The sequence below is a fragment of the Panthera pardus genome, unplaced genomic scaffold, assembly GCF_024362965.1.
Source record: "Panthera pardus isolate Hobbes unplaced genomic scaffold, ASM2436296v1 HiC_scaffold_2, whole genome shotgun sequence".
NCBI classification, from domain to species: domain Eukaryota; kingdom Metazoa; phylum Chordata; class Mammalia; order Carnivora; family Felidae; genus Panthera; species Panthera pardus.
In genome coordinates this window covers 7,826,821-7,853,549 of record NW_026526765.1, presented here as the reverse complement: position 1 = coordinate 7,853,549, position 26,729 = coordinate 7,826,821, and the positions used below count along the sequence as shown (strand labels likewise).

The 26,729-nt window shown below is 45.5% G+C and overlaps 1 protein-coding gene and 1 long non-coding RNA gene across 2 annotated transcripts in view; both read left to right on the top strand.

The window, feature by feature from the left end:
* Nucleotides 1-3,973, top strand: part of ATPSCKMT (ATP synthase c subunit lysine N-methyltransferase) — a 202,289-nt gene extending 198,316 nt beyond the window's left edge. The window contains exons 5-6 of the transcript XR_002080284.2: nucleotides 847-979; nucleotides 3,774-3,973. The gene's annotated coding sequence lies outside the window, so the exon portion shown is untranslated. The remainder of the gene's footprint in view (nucleotides 1-846; nucleotides 980-3,773) is intronic.
* An 822-nt stretch (nucleotides 3,974-4,795) lies between these two features.
* Nucleotides 4,796-26,729, top strand: part of LOC109267817 (uncharacterized) — a 36,547-nt gene continuing 14,613 nt past the window's right edge. The window contains exon 1 of the long non-coding RNA XR_002080290.2: nucleotides 4,796-4,848. This is a non-coding gene — a long non-coding RNA (uncharacterized LOC109267817). The remainder of the gene's footprint in view (nucleotides 4,849-26,729) is intronic.

Below are 26,729 nucleotides of genomic sequence, written 5' to 3'. Positions count from 1 at the left end.
GGATCATGATCTGAGCCAAAATCAAGAGTTGGATGCTAAACTGACTGAGCCACCCTGGTGCTCCTTATCGTGTAATATATTTAAAACTATGTCAGGATCAGGATATATTTTACCTGAACAAGAGTTACTCTTTTAGAGAATTACTTTTTTTGTAATGTTCCTATGCTGCATTTAATAATCTCTGCATCTCTTGATAGTGCTTTTGGATTAGTAAGCCACCCCATTTGTATATTCATTGGGTTAGAAATTTGGAAGCTGCTATTTATTTAGTAGGTCTCCAAATGAAGTCCATTGTGAAGGGAAGAAAGGAGCACAGTCTCCTGTACTGTAATTGAATTCTAAGTTTTCTATCCACCATTATGTAGGATTGAGCACTATAAAAACTTCTAAATTTTAGCTGTGCTGCAGTTAAACCAATAGACTAAAACCTAGTTTGAATTATAGCTGTGAAATTGCATTATTCTAGAAATAATTCCCAGTACAAATGCCATAAAATATGATGATTTTTTTTTTGGACTTAGGCTCCCCCCCCCCTCAATTTCCTTTCAGATGGTCTTATGACATCTTATGGCCGTTCAAAGCTGATTTACAACTGATAAGATGCATTAGTCAAACGTTTACTCATCTGCCAAAGTTGGTACTGATTGAAATGTTTTACATTTCCTATCTGTTTTGTCGATAGCTTTAGGGTTCTTCCTGGCGCGGGCTTCTGGGCTGTGCTCTTGCTTTATTCCTGCTTATCACCTCAGTCGATCGATCAAGTATTCGTTCCAGTTGATTGTTATTCATTAAGTCTTCTTTGAAATTGTTCAGAGAAAGTTAACTCCTATCTGTCTTGTATTTCAGATCCTCTGCTTGAATTCCATGAAACCGGCAAATGAAGCTTAATTACTTCAAGGGAGAAGAATGGATCTCAAACATGTGACCTGAAGGCACCCAGAAGAAGAGCTCTTGCTGACTTGAAAAGGGACAAAATATGGTGAGGGCTCGCAGATAAGTCAAACATCAGATCGCATAATTATACTCTACAAAATGTCTTGGCCCGTCTAAGCCCCTTTGCTAAATGTACTTTGCAAATACTATTGTGTGTTCTACAAAGCAGAGACCCTGCTCTGTGGGCGCTCAGTTCCTAATACTGTTGTTGACATTCAGTGCAAGGCTCAGGGAAACATAATTCTTGACAAGTAACCCAGTCCATCTATGTGGAGATGACCATCTCTAGATGAAAGATAATCCTTTTCTTGCCAATCAGGTAGAGCTATGTCCTTTTAAATATAAAATTCTACAGGGGACAGGTTTACTGCACTTGTGATGGATGCATATATATACACATGTATGCTGCTGATGAGAACCTTTTCCCCTTGTTTGGGTCTCCAGAGAGATCCCCACAAAAGGTGGGTGTTGGAGGGAGTAGGCCGGATCCTCTCTCCCTGCTGATGGGCTCCAGGGAGGGGGCATCGCCTAGGATGGGAGCTGGATGGCCACTGTCCATGCCTGTGCCGTTTGAGGAGGGAAGGGCAAGGTTCAAGGGCTCTGCTTGTATCTGGGAGGTTCTCTGGCTCTGGCGCAATGGCTAATACCAGCTCTCCTACTTCCTGTTTCCTACTGCTCAGGGCTTCCCTAGGAGCAGGTGCCTTCTCCCTCATTCTTGCACTTTCTCTGTGCAGTGATGAGAGTCTGGGTTGGCCTGTGCTCCTGCACTTTTCTGAGGAAGTCTCAGGGTCTAGCACCGGAGAGAGAAGGCTTCCTGCAGCCTCAGCCCAGACTGTTGTCCGGTCCTGTTTTAGGTGAGGAGCCGATTCCTCGATCCTCGTTATGACCATTTCCCTGTCTGCTTTTAATCTACAGGTGAGAAGGAGTGAGCATCAGGACCCCTACTCCATCCCAGGCTCCAGAGCTTCAGTTTATTGTCTGGAGATCCCCTGCAGGCCAGCATCTGTATTTTGGCTATACCGAGCAACCCCCTCCCCGGTGATATGGTGAGCAAGAGGTCTTTATTGAAGACAGTACCTCCCAGAGAGCTTAAATGAGTGCCGACAGTCCAGGGGTTTCTGAGCAGGGTCGCGGAATCAGAGACAGCTCCGAGGTGAGAACAGCACCGACAGACAGATATACAGCAATTGTCAAGTGATAAACACTCCCATGCTCCTGGATCATGTCAGTGTTTGGCCTTCCTCTGGTTCTCAAAACCGACTTAGGCCACGTTCCTAGTGACCCCCAGTCTTTTGTTTGATGCTTCCCTCTCACCCTTCCTTTCCATCTACTTTCTCCTCTTTGAAATGAGAGCTTGGCCATTCACAATACGAAGAGTGGGTTAAAGCATATCTTGATGATAATTTTTTTAAAACCGCATGAATTTGCAAGTGCTTCTTAATGATCACAGTGAGCACATGAAGGGGATATGTACACAAATGCATGTACCTACATATGTACACGTGGCAGATGAAATACACATGGATATTTATACACAAATGTATACATGTGAAATATATATGTATACAGACATATGTGTGTATAATCCTCTGTTTAAACAAAAATTTGAAGATATCCATTCTTTGCTGTTTATGGCCCCTGTCAAATTTTAAACACATCTGAAATTTTAGTAGAATGTGCACCATCTCGTAGCAAAGGTCATGACATTTATTCATTCATTCATTCATTTATTCATTCATTTCTCTTTTGGTGGAACAAAGCAGGTTTACTAACTAATTTGAAGCCAACAGTTGAGGTAACAATCTGTGGGATTTCAAAGAAATCCAATCTTATGGAACGTCTGGGTCTGTACCATGAAATCAGGAAGCTTTCCTTATGTGATATATATTAGCATGACTTGGAATATCTTCCATAGAGAACTCCCATCATATCTATAGTCAGGTAACTTTGGGAAATATTGTGTTAAATAGTTTCCTTTCAGTAGAACTAATCAGAGCCTTGAATAAGCTAGAATATATTGGGGATTTGTAAGGTGGGATAATCGTGACATAATGGAAATCATCATTTCCCGTAAATATATTGGACCGTAGAACCCTTTCTTCAAGGTGCATCTCATCAGATGAGTGTTTTATAGGACAAACTTTGGGAAATGCGTATCTAAAAACATCTGAAAAAAAACCCTATCTTCCCCCTATTAAATATCAGCTTACCTGTATTTTAGCTGTCTTTTATTTTTCTTATGGTATATTTTTATTGTCTTACTATTTATTTATTTATTTATTTATTTATTTATTTATTTATTTATTTATTTATTGCTGTCTTACTGTTTAGATGTATATGTTTGTCTTCCGTCTCTTGCCTAAGCTCCTTCCCTCGCATCCACTGGACTGCATACTCAGTGGGGACAGGGTGGTGGTTCATTTCTGTATGTCTCTTCCTCCCTTGCACCCTCCCCCAGCATAATGTCGTTCTTGAAAGAAACACTGAATTCACATTTGCTGAGTCGACATATGCCACTACATATGATTTCTGTTAGTTTATTTTTTGCTTAAGCCCCTGTCCCTCAAGAGCCCCCACAGCAACTTTCTTAAAACAAAAAGGAAGGAGTTGTACCTCCTGTGAGATTTCAGGGAGAGTGGCCACAAATAAATTATTCATGTCAGAAAGGGAAATGTAGCAATGATCTTGTTAATAGCGGCGCTGGGAGAAACCAGCCTCCAGATAGCCCACGAGCCATGGTTCACGCGCCAGGAACCGTGATCTTGCCACGGCCACCATCTTTCCTTATCCGAGCAGGTCAGATTCTGACGATGAGCCAACACTTACTTGATTCTGCACAGATTTCAGGCCCTGGACAACAACAGCAGAGAAGCACAAATGTCCAAACACAGAGCGCAAAGTCCTGTTCACCAACACCGTCACTGGGAACACTTGCCGCCTTAGAACTCGGCTCAGGAAATGCCTTTTGAGACAATTTATGTCCGATTGTTGCTCGTCCTGGTATATCTTAACATTCTTAGAACACCAATAAGGCAAGATAAAAACAAAAATAAAAAGCAAAAAATGAGAAATAAAATCTTTGTTTTTACTTACTTCTTGCATTGAAATTAGCCGACGACCCAAGGTCTGAAAGTTGTCACCCTTAAAACTCAGACAAGATTTGCCTATACGATATTGTGACGTAATAAGAGTTATATCCTTGGTCTTTATCTCCAATTCTTGACACAGACCTCCTAGGATCCCTAGAATTTAAGAGTGAGAGGAGCATCTCCCATGATTCATCATAAAGCCCTTTCAACCAGACCTGAGTTTATACTATTAAGGTGACTGTGGAGGATGGGGCTGGTTGCCAGGGAAGCCAAGCCTGGGATTAGAGGGGTAGGACTTTGAGCCATACCTCTGATCTCCAGGGAATGGAGAGGGGCTGGAGATTAAGCTAATCACCAGTGATTAAGAATTTAATCGATCATACCTACATAATGGAACCCCCACAAGAACCCGAAACCACAGGGCTCAGAAAGCTTCTGTGTTGTTGAGTACATCAAGTTGTGCCCAGAGAGGGGTTGGAAGCCTCTCTCCCTCCCTCCCCCTTACACATCGCCCTGTGCATCCATTTGGCTGTTCCCGAGTTGTATCCTTTATAGTAAACCTCCAAATAGTAAGTCAAACACTCCTGAGTTCTGTGAGCTGTTCCTAGCAAATTATTGAACCCGAGAAGGGGGTCATGGGAACCCTTCGTTTATAGCCAGTCTGTTGGTCAAAAATGCCAGAGGCTAAGACTTTCGGTTGGTGTCTGAAGTGAGGGCATTCCTATGGGACTCAGCCCTTAATCTGTGGGGTCTGGGCGGATGCCAGGTAGTTAGAATCAGCCTTTTCACCTTCTGAATCTGCTTCTTCGAATTCTCTCCTTCTCAGGTAGGTTGTCCATGTGTTGTCAGAGGTTGCTGCCGGCACACCTGGGCTCATGTCTTCCCGGTGATGATGCTAGCAATCCGTGGAGGGTGTCTCCTTTCTGATGATTCCAGCCATGTCCCTGTTGGGGGAGGGGGACCACTTTCTCTGGCCCAAGTGGCTGTGTCTGTCCCTGAAGTAATCACTGTGGTCAGGGGCTTGTGTTTCCTGGAGGGACCAGGCCTGAGTCTTAAGTCTTAAATACGTTGGTTGGAAAGAGTTTCTCACAAGGGGGTTTCGTTACTGGAAGAAATTGGGGGGGGGGGGGAAGGGAAAGGGCGGGGCGGATAAAAGCTAGAATTACCACAGTCCATCCCAGCAACCTTCCAGAATGAAGCGGGAGGCAGCCTCGAGCATCCCCATCTTTGAGTTTCTTTACTCAAGCCGCTAGACTCACCGGTTTCATGCCTTTCAGTATTTTCTGTGATGAAAAACGTGATCAAGAGGGCGCCCCTCATCAACATCTAAGTGACTCTTTCACACGTCTATACCCTGGGGACATTCTTCATGATGTAGTTGAGGTTCAATACTCACATTTCTCATGTTTGGAGTCAATTAAACCCATTTAAAGTCGAACAGCAAGCCCTCGTGAGGCTCGGGCTGTAGGGCCAGTGGTGATATGTAGATATGTCACCACAAAACAGGGAGCATCGCAGGGTGTGCAGTCACCACACCTGGTAATTGAATGTTATTTTGGGTTTGAGCCGAAGATACTCTTGAGCCGAATTGCATAGAGAAGCAAAAAAATTGATTGTCAACAAATTCATGGCTTGGATGTTATTACTCAGAATAAATTGCAAGGGGAAAATGGCCTTTATGAGGGTGTTGATATATTTTTAATAGAAAATCTCCATCCCTGATAGAGTAGATTACAAATGTTTCTAAGGAAAACCGGAACAGTAGGTTTATCATATAAGTGCTTTCTGCTGGTCTTAGTAAATTGAGTTCCTTCACTGCCAGGAAACTGATAGTATTTATAAACAAGAGACTCAAACACCCTCTCTATCACTGAGATTTTAGGCCATTTACATACTGTGCCATCATTTTTAATTACTAGGAAAAATGATGTGCAAGAAAACCAACTATTAGAGCTCTGTTGTAGAGATGGAGAGGAAGAAATCATCCTCTCGAAATGTGTGTATTTTTAATGCTTCCCTTAGAGTGTTGGCCTAGCCATGAAGTGGTTTGTGTGGGCACAGCGGTCTCTGATCTTGTTCTCCCTTTCACTGGAGATCAGTTTAGACCCTGTGGCTGCCGTGGGGTGAACCACGTCTGTTTACACAGGCTGGAGGGGCCGGCAGAAGAAGCGGGAGTCAGTGTGATGTTCCTGGGGTGAAGGCAGGCAGCAGTCTATAGCGTCCATTATCCTGTGTCCCACGCTGTGCGGAGGAAATGGATGGAGAAGACGAAGTCCTGGGGGGCGGGGCAGCAAGGAGGCATCACTGTCTCATCTTATGCCCCAGGGCTTGTCTGAACTGGAGCAAGAAAGGAAAGTCAAGTGTGATGAGGGTTGGAGAAACCCATCTGGAAAGCAGGCAGAGTGAACGGAACGGGACCCTCCTGACCACTACTTGACTCCTCTGGACACCTGCTGAAGGGGACATTAGCGCTTCCGACTCAGAAATGGCACCGAAACCAGGAGGTTCTTTCCCATTTCTGGGTACAGAGCAGCGAGTCACATCACACATCCAGGCTGAAGTAAGTCTCGTGACACGCTGTCTGCCAGGCACACTCAGGACCTCTGTCTACGACAGTCGAATAGAGCTTCTCGTATAGAATTTTATGAAGGCGGACGAAGGGATGTGTTGAGCGCCGCTACACTCTGGAGTGAGACAGATGGATAGAGACGGGTAGACATAGCTATATACATAAATAATTTATGAGATAGTGTAATAACACATGTGTAATTTATTAATATATGCAATACATGTAATGTATTGTTCTCTTACATGTATAATGTGACTATTAACACGTTACATGTGACATTAATACACAAAACACAATACAGTTTTACTAATACATCTCTATCATCGATACTAGATTATGTGTGATGTGTGTGTTGCTCAACGTGTTTATTTACTGAGACACACAAGCAGTGCAGTGGGATGTGCCGTCCAGCTTTGTGCCTCCTCGGGCAGTGAGTTCATGGCCTGTGTTTTGGGAGGAGCTCCTCTTCTGGCCCTGTCTGGGTTGGGGGGCTCCTCCCAGGTTCCGCTGACCCTCCTCTGGGCCCCATGGCCACCTGGGCTGCAGTTTGCTCCCTCCGTTTGTAAGGCCCTGATGACTTCCTGCAGAATATTAGCAGTCTCTGCTTAGGTGACATGTACTCGGTAGTAGATTTTCCCGGAAACTCTCCTTTCCCTCCCTGTGTCTCCAAAGCGCCAGGAAGGGATGATACCAGCCCACAGAATACAAGGACCTATGCTGGGAGGGCCTGGTTCTTCCCCTTGGTACGGTCGTTTAAACTCCGGTCTGCGTCATCTTATTGTGTTGACTTGGGGCGACTCCTGAACGTCCTCTGGAGGCAAGTTCATTTTTTCCAGAATGAATCCCGTGATTAACACAGAACCTGCCTGGTCCTGTATGTCCCGTTCTCTGATGGGCCTTGAGATCCACGAATCCCTGACTCGTGAGCACGGGAAGGGCTGAAGGGTTTGGGCCAGGACCGTCTCCAGACTGCCTCCACTCCACGGTGGCAGTGTGGCTTTGGTGCAGGCGGAAGGTTCAGTGTCCTCTGCTTCTGCCCTCTGGCCTGTTGGCTCCTGTGGTCCTCCCCAGCGCGGCCACCTCTGAGTGCTCTGAAGGATCCCTGGGCACCCCTTCCTCTTCACCGTGGCTGGGTCCAGTTCTCTCTCTGTGTGTTCAGTTCTCTCTCTCTCTGCTCAGTTCTGTCGGTGGCTGGCGTTTCTCTGGCTTCTCGGCTTCACGGGGCCCCGTTTCACTCTGAGAGAGGTGGGTCGTGTGCCAGAATCTGCTTTGTGCTGGGGGAGTCCTGGGGCCCCAGCTGTGGGTCCGCCGGCCATAGCTCCTCCTATCTACGACCTTGTATGGTTTCACAGTGTTTTGACTGTATATAAAACCCCTCTACGGAGCACATTTTTACTAGCTGCTGAAGAAAATGTCCCACAGATTCTCTATGTAATGCAATATTATTTCCTTGGAAGCATGTTAATTTTAGGGCGAGAGACTGCAGAAGGGTGGCTGGTATTAATTTGCGATTTATCTGTCTCTGGGAAAAATTAGGAAAATGGCCTTGTCTTTGGATCAGTTGAGGCTTATTTAATCTTTAGTCAAAGAATCTCCCTGTATTCGTTTCCCAGGGCTGCCGTGACAGATTACCACAAACTCAGTAGCTCAAAATGATAGAAGTTTTATCCTTTCACAGAAATCAAGTGTCGGCAAGGCCACGCTCCCTTTGAAGTCCCTGGTTGCGGGGGGCCCTTCCTTTCCTCCTGCAGCTTCTGGGGGTTCCTGCCCTTCCTCGGTCTGTGGTGGTATCACCCCCATCTCTGCCTCCGTCATCTCGTGCCCTCTGTGTCTTCTCTTCTGTCTCTTACAAGGACGTGCACCATTGGACTTAGGACCACCTGGTTAATCCAGGATGATCTTATCTCAGGTCCTTAATAACATTTGCAGGGGCGCCTGGGTGGCTCAGTCGGTTAAGCATCCAACTTCGGCTCAGGTCATGATCTCACAGTTCGTGAGCTCCAGCCCCGCGGCTCTCTGCTGTCAACGCAGAGTTTGCTTCCGATCTTCTGTCCCCCTCTCTCTGTCCCTCCCCTACTGGTTCTCTCCCTCCCTGTCTCTCTCCTTCTGTCTCTCAAAATAAAGAAACTTAAAAGAACACATTTGCAAAAGCCCTTTTTCCAAGTCAGGCCACATCCCGAGGTTCCTGGCGGACTTGTCTTTGGGGAGACTACTGTTCAACCCCCTGGAGCCCCTCTTCCTATGGAGGTTCCTCTTCAGGGGGTGCACATTTTGTTTTTTAAATCAGAAAGCAGATCTTTTCAATAATGTGTCTCTCGGGACAATGATTCGCAGATAGTAGACCATGACCAACAGCGTCGGCCTCACCCGGGAACTTGTTAGAAATGCAATATCCCAGGCCCCATGCCAAACCTACCAGAAACCGGCCCTGTGGCCCAGGAGTCTGTTTCAACAGGCCAGCCAGGGGATCCTGCTGTGCTAGAAGTTGGAGAATCTCTGCCGGGTGCCTTCAGAGGGGACCCACACCTTCTCCAGTACTGTGTTCCAGTACCCTGACTAGCTGGGCTGGCCAGGAGAACTCACAGCTCCCTGGGGCCGGAGGGCTCGGCCCTGTTCTCCCGCTTCCCCCACCTCAGGTGGAGCTGTGAGCCCCGAGAAGCTCCTGACACCGCAGTCCACCCCCATCTTCTGGTGAAAGCTAAAGGGCCACTTGCCTGGCCTGAGGAAGAGGCATTACTACCCGCCTTGGCCCCCCTGGCAGAAGCAGGTTCTCAGTGACCCTGTGCTCGAAGGGCCCTTTGGGAGTGTTACAGGTTGAACTGTGTCCCCCTCAGATTCGTTTGTTGAACCTTGACCTCAGATTGTGACCTCATTTGGAGATAAGGTCGTTGCAGATGTAATTAGCTAAGGTGAGGCCTTGCTGGAGCAGGGTGGGCCCCTCATCTCGTATGATTGTTGTCCTATAGAAAAGGGGAACTTGGACCCATAGACAGATATACACCCGGGGGGGAGGGGATGCGAAAGATTGCCGGCAAATCCCCAGATGCGAGGAGAGGGGCACACAGCAGACTCTTCCTCACAGGCCTCAATGGGAACCAACTTGCCCGCACCTTGATCTTGGACCTGTAACGTCCCGAACTGTGAGACAATATATTTCGGTGTTGAACCCCCCATGGTCTTTGGTACTCTGCACGGTCGGCCGAGGAAACCAAAGCAAGAAGCGTTTAGGGTTAATTTTCTTTTGTGAGCTGGCCTGAGTTCTGAACAATTAACTTCAAAAGAACTTTTTGAGCACAACTCATTTGTCAGTTGGGAACTGCCTCACAGCAAAGCAAAAGCTCTATGTCATGTTGACAATTATTTGGGACACGCAGTTCTCAGTTCCTGAGAGTGTTCAAGATGATATTTTTAGTGAGTTTTAACTGATTGTGGTATCTTAAAACGGTTGTCAAAAGAATAATGTTTTAGATTTTATAGCACTTTTGACCTTCTTCTTCTTCATCTTTATTTTCTTTTGGAATTATCCTTTATAAATGTTTTTTTCCCCTTAGAATCTCTCATTTGTTCAGAACTACAAATCATCACAATTAGATATGAAGGACTCAGCTGAAAATAAAAGCAAATTAATGTATATGTTGGAGGAACATTTTGTGCCATTTTTCTCTTCCAATTAGCCCAATTAGTCAGTGACATCTAGGACTGGTCTTCCAGAAAGAATTACGGGCCAGAAGTCCCGTTCTCCACTTTAATGAGTTCTTCCAAGAGAGCCGGTCATTCTGCGTAAATTGATAAGTACGAGATGTCCTGGGTAATAATTCCAAGTGTTTATGCTGCTCTTCCATTGTTCATTAATTTTTGTCAGGTAAACTTAAAGCTTTAAAAATGTGAAAGAGGTAACAATTCATTGGTGATGTGAAACTGCCAAAAAAGGTTACAGTTCTCTAACATCAGACATTTTTTTCCTCCTGTACCTCACAATGTAGGCCGTATGGCACGCGAGCGTCCACACACACACACACACACACACACACACACGCGCGTGCGCGCACACATTTCTTACTCTGATTCCTAAGTGGGCAATGTTAGGGGAAGCCAATGGAAGAGTCAAAGTCTCTGCAGTCGGTACTCATTCAGTAGATACCACGCCACCTAGATTCTCCTCCTGAGAATAAGCGTGTATCTATTTCATGACCAGGAGAATCTGGAACTAAAAATGATGATAATGCTCTTCAACAACCTGGTATTTGGAGCTCTCCTTAATGAGAAGAAAAGTACAAGGAAGTATCTTCGTAAAAGAGAACTACTTTGAAGTGGTGCCCGGGTGTCTAGCCCTTAGCAGCCCCCAGGTTCAAATTGAAGTCACATTTTCTTTAACTCTCAGAGTGACACTACCTCAAACTTCCCCCTGCAGGTGCCTGCCCCCCTGAAGCGATCTCCTGGGTATTTGGGAGGCTTCTGTGGATTTGGGATGGGCTCTCTCGTGACCTTTATCCCCAGCCTCAACTTCTCGGACTAGCCTACGGTCCTTGCCACCAGTGGCCCACGTGGAGAGTCTCCTCTGGTGGACACGGGCCTCCGTCTTTTGGTGAAGGCTAAAGGGCCTGTACTCCACCCTGAGAAAGGGGTATTACTGACCGCCTTTGCCTCTCTGTCTCCAACGTAAATCAAGCCCTTCCATTTAGAGCCCACAGTTGAAATCGGGCTGCGTTGGTAAGGTTCTACTGAATGCCTATGGGTAAATGATGGAAAGTACAATACCAAGAATAGTTAACAATGGTTATGAGATGTGGTTTTCAGAGGGAAGTCACCTCCCCACCCCCCCATGCATTATATGCACACATTCAAAGTCCATCCGCTACAAGGTCGAAGAGAAGATGGTGTTCCCCTTCACCTCATTGTAAACTTCATCTCTGAAGTCTGCATTCTGTGTTCCCGTATCTCCCTCTTCCCAGGGGAAGGGATGCTGGGAATGTACACTCATCCTAACAGAAACTGCTCACGTCTCACTCCAAGGGGCCCCAAAGATAATCATTTCGGAAGAGGACAGTTCAACGCCAGGATATTCACCAATGTTGAGGGTGGTTCATGTAAATAATACCAGCACACGTGTTAACAGTCCTATGCAGCTTTCGTCTTGCCAAGCCAAATTTACTTCCTTGTATAGTCCAGACTCCAGCATTAGGGAAAGATCGATGTCTTCACAATTTTCTTGAAGTTCCAGGTCTCAAGTTAGAGGATCCAGGGTTTTATTGGGAAAGATTGACATAAATTCTTGATAAGCTATAGTTCTTTCTAGAATTCTTAACCAAATCATGACTAATTTCTTTCCTTTCTTCTTCCAGTGAGAAGTCAACAGTGAGAGGTACGATTCAAACTCAGTCCTTTAGAATCTGGTTTTGCACCAGGTCACCTCACAGTTTTCCCTTGGAACCATAGGTAGGAACTCACTCTATATCTGAGGAGTCAGAAGGATGTGTTCAAACAAATGAGCCACCCCCCTAGCTTGTTCCTTTTGAGAACGTTCTACAGTTCTAGAAACCTCAGAGTTGAGTTTTGCATAGGCCACCTTCTTACACAAATATCAAGGGCTGTATTTCACAGACTGTGTGATCTTAACAAAAATCTTTTCAGATAGGTGAAGGGTCAGTTTTTAATTTCCTGAAGCTAAACTGAAGAGGAGAGCATTTAAAATTGTAGTTGGCCAGGCTTTATGTCCGGAATTTCAGGGTGTGTGCTCCAGCCTTGGTTGGTGCTGTTCTCCGTGATACCTCCTGGGCATTTTAACGTTCAAAAGTCCTAAATCCTGAAGAGGATGAGTGATATACTAATTCTGTGTGTGGATAGTGCTTTGCATTTCATTGCAGAGCCGTGTCGTCCTCCCAGTTTTATGTGGCTTGTCCATGCTTCCTCCCCGGAAGAGTTTAGTTCCCTTCAGGAATACTCATGAGTCACCGTGTTAATGATGGTAGCAGGCTCAAGAGGCTTCAGAGATGAGAGCCATGGTCTCTGCAATGACTCATGGAATGATAGCAAAGGCAGATTTACAAACAAATGAGCATGACACAGAATAAACACTGTAATAGTGGGATGTATACGTTACACAGCAAAGCATATGGTGGCATTCTGCCTGGCTAAGTTTCAGTGAAAGCTAAAAGGAGGAAGTTTTTCCTTTTTCTTTTTTAAATTAGGAAGATGAGAAGATCTTCCTAAATTAGTAGGGGAAGCTTTTCTAAACATGGAGAATATGAGCGAAGGCCTGGAAATATCTGAGAAGGAGCAGACTCCTCTGTCTAGATTGGAAGGTGGAGAGGCTGGAAAGGTAAACCAGGGCCATTTTCCGAGGGTCTCGAATGCCACGTTAAGGAGGGTTTGCCTTATTCGATAGGTGATGCAAATTCTCAGGTACTTAGGAGTCTGTGCGGCAGAGAGGACCAAGAAAATATGTGCTTCCTCTCTCAGGATGTGGAGGTCTCACTGAGAAGGGGCTGCAGGAAGGGCCACGCAAATGGTTCTCTAATGCAGTAGGAGTGGAAGTAAAATTGGACTTCCTCATCAGAAAGCGGGACGTGTGATTCTAGGCTGAAGGCAATGGGGAGAAGCTAGTTCTTGTGTGGATCTGGATCATCAGCATAGAAGTGATAGGTAAATTTATGTGCTACGAGAAGCGTGTTGACATAAATTCAAGGAATAGTAATATTTATGAGGTGTCAAGAGGAAAACTATCATGGCGGAGACCAAAAGGGGGTAGTGAGAGATGGAAAGGCCAGCTTCCTGTGAGGTGATAAGGTGGGAGATGGTGGAGGGAGGGTTTCAACAAAGAGGAAACAATCAACTGTAGGAGAGGTCCGGGAAAGCAGTGGCAGAAAACCATCCACTGGATTTGGCAATTAAAAAACGAGACGCTTCTTCCGAGGTGGAATGATTTTGGGGGAGGGAGAATGGCAGGGGTCGAGAACAAAAGGGCAGAGGAATGTTGAGCTTCCAGTTGGAGACAATCGTTTCATGAATATTTAATAGTACGAATGCATATGTACTAAGGACTTATGTCTATACTCATCAATTACTCTGAGCTAATTATGTGATCTGAGCAACATAAAAATCCCTCCTCCCCCTCTTAAAATAGCTTCCCTCCTCTAGACTCTGGCAGTAGGCATACCTCTGCTCATTAGCTGGGGCCAGTGTTTGAAATGGTACTGGTGTGTAGGGTAAGAAACACCTCTCTTAAAATTGTGAAAGACCCTATTCTCAGAGAGTGAAAAACTCGTAACTCTGACATAACCTGTGTATTCATTTGCTGGGGCTGCCATAACAAACTACCCAGAGGGGGTGGTTTAAACAACAAAGATTTAATTTCTCACAGACTTCTCTGGAGGCCAGAATTCTGAAATCAAAATGTCCTCGGGGCTGGTTCCTTCTGAGGAATGTGGGAGACTGTGGTAGGGCTCTCTCCCTGGCTTGTAGATGGCCGTCTTCTCCTGTGTCTTTGCATGGTTTCCCAACGTTCATTTGTGTATCTGTGTCCAAATTCGGTTTTTTTTTTAAGTTTATTTGAGAGAGACAGAGAGAGTGTGAGTGGGTGAGGGGCAGAGAGAGGAGAGAGGGAGAATCCCGAGAGGCTCTGCATGGTCAGCACACAGAGCCCGATGCGGGGCTCAAACTCATGATACTGTGAGATCATGAGCTGAGCTGAATTCAAGAGTCAGATGCTTAACTGACTAAGCCACCCACGTGCCCCCAAATTCTGTTTTTGTATAAGGACACCAGTCATATGGAATTAGAACCTCATTTGAAATAATCTCATTTTAACTTACTCTTTAAAGACACTATCTCCAAATATAATCATATTCTGAGGTGCTAGGGTCAGGACTTTATCATATGAATTTTGGTGACATAATTCAGCTCAGGGCATCCATCTTATGCAATAATCTGTAGGTGAGTATTTGGGGAGTTTTAGACACACTTAGAACCAGAGGCAGATTATCAACATGGGCCCAGGGAACGAGAGTGGGAAGCAGGGCCTTTCCTGTGTGGGGACTTGACTGTCTGCAGGACAGGATGCCTGGAGCAGCAGACATGGTTTCATCTCTTTGAAAGGTTTGTCTGTATCCTGACGATTTGATGTCACTATCCATAAAATCATTCCACAATCTCCTCTTGTCCTCACTGCGTGCTCATCAAACAGTTTTTTTATTTATAATTTGACTGTGTTGGAATCTTCAAGGAGGTGAGAATGTGCTGACCACAAGAAGTGAGTCTCATGGTGAGTGAAGAGTTCTTTTTAAATTTTTTTTTCAAGATTTTATTTTTAAGCAGTCTCTACATCCAATGTGGGGCTCAAACCCACAACCCTGAGATCACCCTACCGACTGAACCAGCCAGGTGCCTCAGTATAGAGTTCTTTTGAGGTGAATTAAGAAACCATTGTTCTCATGTATGGATCAGCCTCTTGAGGACAGCTGGAGCCAGTCCCTGGGAGACGTCCGGTGCCTGGCAGAGCTGGGGACCAAGTCACCTTCCCCAGTGCTCTTCTCCCAGAAGTCTGGGCTCTGCCTGGTCTTCTCAGACAGCTTCTGTGGCTCTCTTCACTGCAGACGCAACACTTATGAATCCTTTTCATAAAGGATCTTGTGGGAGGACTTTGAACCATTTGCTAAAATTAGATTTTTGGATTACTGATGGCTTTTTATTACCCATATGCTGTCTGTCTCCTATTGCCACAAGTAATGGAAATGCGAAGGTAACTTGGCAGTGTTACACAGTGTTATCCATCATTGTGTATTTCCATGGTCTTTTGTGGTTTTGTTACTTTATGGTGGCATCTCATCAGACCAAGACCTCTGCCAAGAAATCGCTTGTTAAAAAAAAAAATCATTGTTATAGCCACTGTGTGTGTGTGTGTGTGTGTAGAGTGGCTGTTGTTGGAAATGCCTACATTCAAGATGGCCTTTCTTCCCCTCCCCCACAGGTATTGAGCGTAGGATTCTCTTGCCCTGAGCAAGTGCAGTTTCTCTCTCTCTCACTCATGCTTCCCTTTCTCATTTACCTTAAGGGGGTCTTGTGCCCTGAAAGTAATTTTTTTGTTCAATAAGCCTGACCCATAAATCCACTAGGAGTTATTAATGTTCTTATGACTTCTGCACAGACAGTGGCTGTATCTTTGACCTATGATTCAGTAGATATCTTCTGAATAGTAGAAAACTGGAATTGCAGAGGTGAAATATTTATATACTTTCCTTCACCCAAGATTTCAAGGACGAATAAGAAGGTGGATACATCCTGAAAAAAAGTCTAAAGGGCAATGGATATGAGCTACTTAAAGAGAATAAAGAAGCTAATAGGATGTCATTAATGATTCCTTTGAAGAACTAAAGGTATAAGATTGTTTCTGTGCATTGTATTAGTAAATTTTTGTACTTTCAATATTAAAATACCTTTTGATTCTATCAGTCAGGGTTCTCCAGTATATGTGTGTGTGTGTGTGTGTATGTGTGTGTGTGTGTGTGTGTGTCTGTATGTGAGTGTGTGTGTATACTGCCAAGTTCAAAATTTGTAATTCAAGTCTGAAGGCCATCAGGCTGGAGACCCAGGAAAGAGCTGAGTCAGGTCATGAACCTGAAGACTGTCATGCTATTAGGGGAAGAGCGGATGATGTCATAACTCAAGTCTGAAGGTTGTCTGCTGGAAGAATCCTTTCTTATTCCAAGGGAGTCAGTCTTTTGCTCTGGTAAGGACTTCATTTGGTTGGATAAGACCCACCTACATTATGGAGGGAAACCTGCTTTAGTTAAAGTCCACCAATTTAAACGTAAATGTCATCAAAAAAACCCTACAGAAACATCTAGAATAATATTTGATCACATATGTGGGCACCATGTTCCAGCCAAGTTGACACCTAAAATTAACCATCACAGGAATATTCTCTGAAAGTATTAAAGCATTTTTATTGCAATTATATAGATAGTAGCCTTTTTTATTTTTGACAGGCTGGTTGACTTCTCCTATATAAATAGCAAAGAAGAGACAGTCCATGGTCAGGTGGAGTAGAATCAGGCAGAATGCCTCCTTTCTAGTTTTTCAGTGAAGTTTGAATTTTAGAACCCTTTTGGGGCACCTGCTTGGCTCAGTCAGTTAAGAGTCCAACTTCAGCTCAGGTCACGATCTCACGGTTCATGAGTTTGAGCCCCGCGTCGGGCTCTGTACTGTCAGTTCTGTCAATGCAAAGCCTGTTTCAGATCCTCTGTCTCTCTCTCTCCCTCTGCCCCTACCCTGCTCACTCTCTCTCTCTCTCTCTCTCTCTCTCTCTCTCTCTCTCTCACAGATAAATAAACATTTAGAGCCCTTCTGAATGCATGCATTCAGTGTACGTCCACAAAGCATGCATGGCTGTGTCTGTGTGTGTGCTCAGCTTCACCTAAGCCTTTAGAAAACTTTGGTTTGGATTCAAGGGCACTTACTGGGAAGAATAACCATTTGGGTGATGATGCCATCTTATGTCAATTTGAACTTGAAAAAAATGACATTGTTCTAGAATCTGTAAGCTTCAACATTTGTATCAGTAATTTGAATGAAGATAGGCAGGTGTGCCTTATAACTTTTTGATATGCTTGCTGAATCTGGACTGGACAGATTCAGTCACTGGACAGTGGGTAAATAAGACCATAAGTGAGCGTCCAGGATAATGTGGAGAGGTTCAAATGTAGAACTGAATCTAAGTGGAAACTTACAAGAGCACATTAGTGATCCTATTCTTGGCTTCAGAAGCACTTCTGCAAACTGTAGGAAGGTGGGGTTGTGGCTTGGTAATGTGGGACGTGTAAAAAAGACTTAGGAGACTTGAGGTGACGGTGGATTTGGTGAATTGGCCAGAGCAAAGTGGATGCATTGAAGACCTGAGCTGAGTTTGCTCGTCAAGTCTGCATTCCCTGCTGGGGAGAGGGCACTGCGCTCACCAGAAAGTCACAGAACAATTGGCTACTTCATTTACTCATAACATCCTTAACTGGCATTGCTAAAAGGGGCTTCCATTGAAAAATTGCTATAAAGTAGAGTGCTTGGTGAGATATTTCCCTATGACCTTTCTTGTTACTGTCATGTTATTTAGAAAACCAGCACTCAGAATTTGCTTCGACAGTGGAAGTCTTTATAGTATAAATCCATTTGTTCTGGCAAATGTATCTCTATTAGTATATTTTAGCTTAAATCAATTATATAAGTGCTTCGTAAGAACATTTATTTTGCCCAGTGTTTCACCAGCATCAAGGATTTTAGAAAGTGTTTGATCTTTCTTTTTCTGAAACTCTTACAAGAGTGATGGGCTTACTAAAATTTACAGTGAAGCTAACCTGATTACTCTGAGCTATTTTTAAGAGGATTAGACTATTCAAGGCCAGATGGAGTCTAATCCCATGACTAATGTTTTGGCCAATAGAGTACAATGCTTTTTGATTATGAAAATTGGTTAGTAACCATCTCAGTATGCTCCACCCTTTCCTGCTTATGACAAACAGTACTAAAATGTTTCTCTTGGAACCTGGTTATAGATCAGCTCTATATTCCTGAATTAATCACTGTTTAGTAGGGCAAGTTGCCATGTTGCAGAAGGGACCTAGGGGTAAAGTTCTTTGGCTGTTGACAATGGCGGGTGACTCATTAGAGCCAAATGTTTCCCATTATTTAATCAAGGTTGAATACAGAAAATGGAGTAGGGTTGTGGTGGTAATAATCATCTCAGAGGGATCTGGTCTTTGCCAGGATAGAATTAAGTGTCCAGGTTGAAGTTTCCAAATGGTTTTTGTTTTTTGCCTAAAAGAAAGCAGCTTACTTGAGTTTATTATCATCAGTGTGCTAAAATTCACAATGGTTACAAGTTTTAGGAGAGTGGTTAATTAACATGACTTCTCAAGCAAAAGGGATATCTCACGGATTTGGTAACCAAACTGGTGGTCCCAAAGGCTTTTAGTCTGATAAAAGAAAATTTGAGGATACTTTTGTACCAAAGGAAATCTGGAAATGTGGCTTCATTAGAAAAATAGCAGATTTTTCTGAGAGATGTTGAGTTTATGAAGACAAGAGAATCGAATATTTGAAATCAGGACTGTATTGGTGAAGATAAACTCTTGCTCTGTCCTGATCCTCCATTTCCCCCTACTCGTTCCCTAATTGGATCCTTCACCATTGTTTACTAAGTGAGAGCACCACCAGGTAGCTCAAGCCAGAACATCAGGCATCATCCTTTATACCTTCTTCTTGCAGAATTTTTGTATCCAATCAATGGCTAAGTCCTACTGATTATATTTCCTAATAACCATCCTAGGGGTTCAGAATGAGAATTGCCCCAATATGTGCCATGTTGGCACACAGATGATTTTGATCTGAAACAATCAAGGCACAAAGAAGCTTTGACCTTCCCCTTGACTGCCTAAAAGAATTTAAATAGAGGACCTGCTCCAGGAAGAGAGCTACCACATAGATAATTACATTATAACGTGAACCAGGGTGGTAGACAAGGAGGAACTTAGCTGAGGCCTGTTTGATCAAAGTCTATGTCCCATTGCTCTGTATGGCCTAGCAAATGTTTGCTTACCAAACATTCACTCTTTTTCATTTTCCTGTGAATTGTCTTCCTTCCCTTTGAAGTTCCGGACCCCTGCCCCCCCCTTCTCCTTAGTTCAGGATGACACACATACCTCATTTTGCCTGTCTTTGGACTCTCTCATGTTTATGTGGAGTGCATAATTAAAGTTGATTTTTTTCCCTGTTGATCTGTCTCATGTCGACGTAATTCATAGACCAGCCAGAAGAAAAGTGTTTCCTCCCAGAACCATCCACTTGTCTCTACTCTCACCACCATTTTGGGTGAAGCCACAATCTTATCTTCTGTGGGTCTTAGAAACAGCAGTCAAATTGGCCTCTTTGCCTCCACAAGCTCCCCTTCTCTCCCTTCAACTTCTTCTTGACCCTGCAACAGAGTTGGGTTTTTAAAACCCATTTGACCATGTTGTCCCCCTGTGTAAACCACTCGATGGCTCCCCATTGCTGTGAAGATCTAACCCCATCCTCACTATGACCCATGGGGCCTCCATTACTTGCCCGTTTGCTCCTGTAGCTTCTTCTCTCTCTGTGCTCCATGCTTCTCATTCTCTGCGCTCCATGCTACCCTTGCTTCAGTTTCTTGAACTGAGGCCTTCCAACTCAGAGCTTGCATGCACATTTCCTCTGCTTGGATCGTGCTCCTCCTGCTTCTACCTTCCAGACTTTTTCCATGCTGACACCTACTCGTGTGTCAGCTCCCAAGGTGACGGCAGCTGCCCAAACTAGCCTTTCCCGGTGCAGCAGTCTGAGCTGCATCTCCTGGCCGTCTGCCCAGAAGCACCCAGTACTTTTCCTTTGTGCATCATTGCGATCAAATCATTGTTTAACTAGTTGTTTGGTGTCTCTCTCACCAGCTAAACTGTAAGCTCCCTGGGGGCAGGTACGGTGTCTGCTGCTATGTTTCCTCTACACCAGAGCTCTGCTTGGACTCACTACCTTGATTTCCTGTTGAATAGAGAAATAAATGGACATTTGGGATGTGTGGTTACTGTGGCAGGGGGAGCTGTCCTACGAGCTAGAAAGCTCAGGAACGAGGAATATATATATATATACAGCTTGCGTGGCAGTGCCATGTGAGTGAATGTTAGCCCAGTGCATTTCTACTCTTCAGTCATCCATGGTCCTTTTGGTACATCTCTGCCACGCTGCAATCACTCCCTAAGGAAATGGGTGTTAACGAGCAGAGAGTAGAGAAAAGCAGGCAGGGTCCCTTTCTGGCTTGTGAGTTGTGAAAACTGAGTTTGGCACAGTAAAGAATATATCTGGTCTTTATGGCCAGTTCTTAGTATAAGAGTTCAAAGCCTTTGGAATTTCCTGCATGATGAGAGTGTCTTTTGTTATTGGCAATGAGCCCTTTCCAACCACACTTGAGTTTATGCTAATGAGGTGACTCAAGGTGGGTGGGCCCTTGATATAAGATTAGGCTGGGCCACGCCTGAAAGACCTGGGGTCTGGGAGAGGAGAGGGGCTAGACATAGCTCTGCACATGGCCAGAGTTGTAATAAGATCCCAGTAAGACCCACATATTGGTATGGTGTGGCGATGGCATGCCCTGACTCCCTGGGAGAGGTCATGGGAACTTTACATCTGTGACCCACCCCCGGCCAGTTATTGTCCCCTGCATCCCTGACATCTGGGTGTTTCTGAGTTATGTCCTTTAGTAAAACCTTAATAGTAAGTGCAGTGCTCTCCGTGAGCTCCTTGACTTGTTTTTGCAAGTTCTTGAACCTGAGGGGGTCACGGGATCCTCCGAATTTGTAGCCAGTCAGCGTGGGCAGCCCTGAAACATACACTTGCCATCTGAAGTGGGGGTGGTCTTATGCAAATCTTTGCCCTTAACCCATGGAGTCTGCCCCAGCTCTGGGAGTTGAGCTGAATGGCAAGAGATCCGGCTGGTGTCGGAGAATTGGTGTCGGGACAATAAGAGAGAAGATTTAGGGCAGCGATCCCAGCAGATTTCCCTTCCTTTAGGGCCAGGACCACTGTCGTGGGGAAGCAGTGGGGCACAGATGTAGGTGGACCCCTGAAAAGGGAGCCCCAGTGCCCTGCCTTCCTAAGGTAAGTGCCATCAGAGTCAGACCCCTCAGGTGGTTTTGTAGGACACGAGAGCAGAGCAGCCTGTGTCTCCAGGTAGAAGATCCCAGGAAGGGGCTACCTGTCCCATGAAGACCTGAGGAAATTTCTCAGGTTTTACTCTAGGCGGTGGGAGCTGCCTGAACCTGGGGCTGCTGGAAGGACATGGAAGGAGCAGGAAAGAGCCAGTGTGCTCACGAGGTGGAAAGTCAGATCACAAGGGGCTTTGGGGAATTGAGGGTGTGGGCGGGCTCTAGGGAATGCACATTTTAACCATGTGTGTGCATGAGTTTGTGCGTGCACATGTAAACCCTACGTCTCCTATCATTCTCTTGCTAAAATCTCTCAGTGCCTAATGCTTATATAATTTATGTCAAAAGCAGAATTGGAATCACATTTACCTACGTATATTATTATTTTGCAGTTTGATCTTTTGGGGCAGGAAGAATATCGGTCCCCCAAAGAGGTCCATGTCTAATCCCAGGAATTTATGAATGTTATCCTATCCGACAAAAGGAACTTTCTAGATGTGATTTAGTTAAGGATTTTGCGATGGAAGGTTATCCTAGATTATCCGGGTGGGTCCAGTGCAATCACAGGGGTCCTTATAAGAGGGAGGCAGGAAGGTCAGAGTCAGAGGAAGTGTGATGACAGAAGCAGAGGTCAAAGAGAGAGATTTGAAGATGCTACCTGCCTGGTTTCGAAGCTGGAGGGAGGGACCACGAGCCAAGGAATACAGGTGGTGTCCAGCCTCCAGAACTGCAAGATGATACATTTGTCTTTGTTGTTTTAAATCACGAAGGTTGCAGTCATTTGTTACAGCAGGAAGAGGACATTAAAGCAATCTTTCACTTAAAATATGGGATAAACATTTTCCGTGTCCGTGGATGTATTCCTTTAGCCTCATTTTAATGACTCCCATGGTTTTCCATTAAAAAGCTGTATCATAATGTATTTACTGATCATCTATGGCTGGGCATTTAGGTTGCTTTCCGATTTCTTTTTTCTTTTTGCTACAGTAAACACCAATGCAATTAATATCCTTGACATATGTCCTTCTGCTTTTCTCTGGTATTTCCTTAGGATCGATGTCTAGAAGTGCAGTTCTAGGAAATGCACATTTTAAAGGTTTGTGACACACGTCTGACATTTGATTTGGGGGGCTGGAGACTTTCCAAGTCCGTTTGCTGATGACTGGGTCCTTCGCTTTCATTTATGAAAGTAGGTCTGCTGAAATGGAGTGTCCCTTTATGTTTGAACCAATCCTTTCTTCTTCCTTCTGCAAAGAGGAGAAAAGGAAGATGCTAAAATAGTGCCAGAAGGGGCCTGATGTCCCGACAGCCAGTGCGCAGGGTCCTATCCGGGAATACCGTGTAGGCAGCAGAGGCCAACATCTTGCGAGAGCTGAATACATGAGTCACCCACACTTGAATATACCAATGGATTCTCTAAAATGTTTGCCTCTGTGTGGATATGAATTTGCCCACCGGCTCCTGGGGCTGTGTTCGGGGACAGTGTACAATCCTCCGTGGGCACAAGGTGGTGGCAACTGAATGCTGAGTGGAGAGGGGCTTGCTGTGAATTCCCGAGAGCATTTGTTATACGTGCTAATCACATCTCTAGACACTATTGCTTGAAAACAAAGACGCTACTAGAGTTAATCAGGGACAAAGGATTAAGATGACAAGGGTGTTGCATGGGGAAAAGTGGCGATCAATCCAGAATTTGAAGGGTTGGGGGTTTTAACTTGGAAATAAATGCAACATAGACACGTTTTCTTGCTTCTAAAATACTAAGGCTAACTCAGAAGTGACCAGGATGCAGGACGAGGAAGAGGGGAGAGAGAAACTCCGGGGGGTGGGAGAACGTACGAAGATGGTAATTTGCCCAGTCTTAAATACGCTAATATGAGTTAGTTTCTCAGGTAACATGTTCTGGCCCGTTATGCCCTGTTATGAATGTCCCTGTCATGCATATTACCCTGGTGTTGTGAATAAGCTCTTTCAATAAGTTTATTATTAATCACCTACGTATAAATGGTATTAGCTGCTGTGCATTTTTAAGTAAATAGCCACAGATACACCCTCGAGGGACTGTTGACCACATACCAAAGAGAGCCTATATTTATAAAAAGCCAAAGAAATAAAAATCTGGATATTTTTCTTTGTATGAAATGTAAAGTTATTTTGGAATACCCAAATTTTGAATGTTTCAGTTTTCTTTTGCATATTTTGGGTATTTGATATGGGGAACATCCTTTTTTCTTGTGTCTCCTCCTTAGGCGAAGCAGACCTGGAGGAAGGGGGTTATGATGCCCGTGCGTCCTGGAACCCCTCTGCTGTAATAACCCACCATGAATTCTGTCCCTGAAAACAGCATAAATTTATTCTCTCCCAGTGCTGGAGGCCAAAAGTACAAGATCAATGTGTCAGTAGGGCCACGCCCCTTGATAGCTGTAGGAGAGGATCTCTCCTCACCTCTTCCAGGTTTTGGTGGCTCCAGAAGTTCCTTGGCTTGTGGCTGTGTCCCTCCAGTCCCTGCCTCCGTCTTCACATGGTCTGTTCCTCCTCTCTTGGTCTCCTCCTCATCTGTCTCCTTTAGGGACACTGTCGTTGAATGAAGAGCCCACCTGGGTAATCTAGGATGATCTCCTCTCCAGACCCTTAACTTAATCACACCTGTAAAGATCTTCTTTTCCAAATGGATACTCAGGATTAGAATACGGACATACTTCTGGAGGGGCCATCAGTCAACCCGTTGCACTCTCCTGTCCCCTGGAGGCAGATGTGGACAGCGTATATATGACTGCTTGTTTTGCTTGCCTGGGGGACTGAATACACAGTGGACGCTGGCCAGACCATATATATATATATATATATATATATAAATAGAACTCTGACCCACAACCTGTAGCAACCTGCCCAGGCAACCAACCCAGTATCCCCATACCAGCCCAGGAAGCCAGCCTGCTGTAAGTCAGACCACTATCTCTAGTAGTAATCCAGGAAACCAAGCAATAATCCCATCAATAGTCGGCCCGAAATGGCCAGGACTTGATTAATAACTGGCACCTCCCCTAACTTTTGTTCTCACCCTGACTTAGGTCTAATCGGAGAAGCCCCATGTGGACCTTTGACCAATCACATAGGATGCCCGCCTTCCACTGAGCCCGTCCCCAGCTCCCCCGTGCCCACAGCCTCCCATCAGGGCACACTGGAGCCGCCCCTGGTTTCCCCTGTGAAGCTTTGCTGCCCCTCTGCCTGCCTTTGAGTCTCTGCCGAAGCTCGAGTGACGGCGGCCAACTCCCTTGCTCTAGCAAGTTCGGGATAAACAGACTTTGCTTTTCCCATTTGACTGGTTTTCATCTATTTCCACATGCGTTTGCTATTCTTCTGACCGTACCAGGCAGACATTCTCCGCTGGGTGTCGTTCTGCCTTTCACGTCTCCTTCCGCACCTTAATGTCTACCTGCCGCTGGGAAAGAGCCCTGTCGTGCTGGTAGAACAGGGTGGCGGTGGAGGACCCAAGGGGGAGGTGTAGTGAGCCAAGGGCCGAGTGGTAGCGGCACCACCCGGGAGCAGAAAGAGAACAATAAGAGCTATGACAAGGTGCCAGGACGCACCCCCAGAAACCATTCAGGACCCCACTCAAGATCTGCGCTTGTTAAAAGCTACTTGTGTATGCAACCCATGCATTTTATAAGTCGTGTTATTTTTCAGATTTCTTTTCCTCTGACCTTTCCTTAGTTAACACATGGCGCTGTGCTTGGGATATACCATCATTTATTTCCTACTACCCTGTATTTATGGGGAAGCCGACTGGAAGGCACACAGGAGAAAGACGGGTCTTTAAGGCGCACAGGACTGCACGAAAGCTGGGTGTGAGAAGAGTGGAAGGAAAGCCAGAGGGGTTAAGCTCTAGAAGTGGCAAATCAGGGATGCAGAGAGGAGAAAACACGCTGTAGTGTGAGAAGGCGTGAGGGGCCATGTGGTTTGATGTAGAGAGCGCGGGGCCGCAAGTCAGGTGACGGGGGTGACGTGAAACAAGGCGTCAATTTATCGGATGCTTGTGGCTCCCTTTGCTCCATAATTCACGCTCCGGTACTAGTCTGACATTTGCCCAATGAGACAATAATTCTAAGGCTCTGTTTTTTCACATGAAAGGTCTCTGTTGTCATTAAAAACATTCTGGAGTCGGTGGGACCCCTGGCTCTCACCTCCCTGTGAACAGACGGGGACGGGGCTTTTGTCGATCAGCTCCCCTGAGCCTTATGAAGGTTTTTCTGAGAGTCTGGGGCAGCCAGAGGGGACCAGCCAGGCGCTGAGATCTGTGTCTCACGCCAACCCAAATAACCCCACATTCATGGCTTTTACTTGTTGGGTGTTGGGCTTCTACCCGCATTTCACTTTAAGAAATATTCTTTTAGCTAAACGTGAAGACATCGCAGCTGAGTATGGTGGGGAGGGGAGCCAGCCAGCCAGCGACTGTAGGTTCTCTCTTGCCCAGAACAGTCCAGCTTTCCCATCCTCTGCTCCACCCCTGGCGAGGTGTCACAAATTAGGTGACAATGCACCACTCTCTCACCTGAGAGGTGTTGGGAGCCCTCATCGGTCAGGTTGTGCTCACATCATTGGCTGATCATGGTGTGAAAATTAGCACAGACTTTATTTAAGGTTTTATAGCATCCCTGGAGAGAAGGCATAATTAATCCTGATCTTACAGATGAAAAGCTGGAAATGCAAGCTATTTAAAGGATGCCCTACACGACACCGGATGGGTCATTAGGAAGGAGGCCAGGGTGGGACGGCAGCCTGTAAGACCCAAGCCCGGAGTCACCGGGCTCCCGTGATGCCTTTTGTGCAACTGCCTTTTGAATTTCAGTCGCTGCCCCCTGATTGAGAAGATAGTAGCCACAAATTGCCAAATCTTGTCACCAACAGAACTTACGCTTGACCTCTTGATAACGAGGATAGGCTTTCAGCACTTCCTGCTCCAGAAGCGAGTACAATCAAAAGGAAGACAGGGTCTGTACTCCTTGCTCAGTGCCCTCTGTTGATCCAGACCCTGCAGGCACATGTGTGAATGGCCATGAACCCCGAGCAGCCCTGCAGCGCCGTAACAGGCAAGAGCTTGCTGAAGACTCTAGCCATTATCCCATCGGGACAGGGGGCATGGAGGGGTGGGGCCTCTCTCTGGCTTTGTGTCAGGTATCTTTCCCCCCCCTTTGGCTGCTATAGCAAATTGCCACAAACTTAGTGGTTCAAAACAGCACATATTTATCCTGTTACAGTTCCAGGGATTACAGAAATCTGAAAGGCGTCTCAGCTGGCTAAAATCAAGATGTCGACAGGGCTGGTTCCTGCTCGAGGCTCCAGGGCATAACCTGTCCTTGGTGCTTCCAGCTTCTAAGGCCATTCATTCCTTGGCTACCTCCGATCTGTTTACAAGCCTGGGCCCACCTGGATAACCCAGGA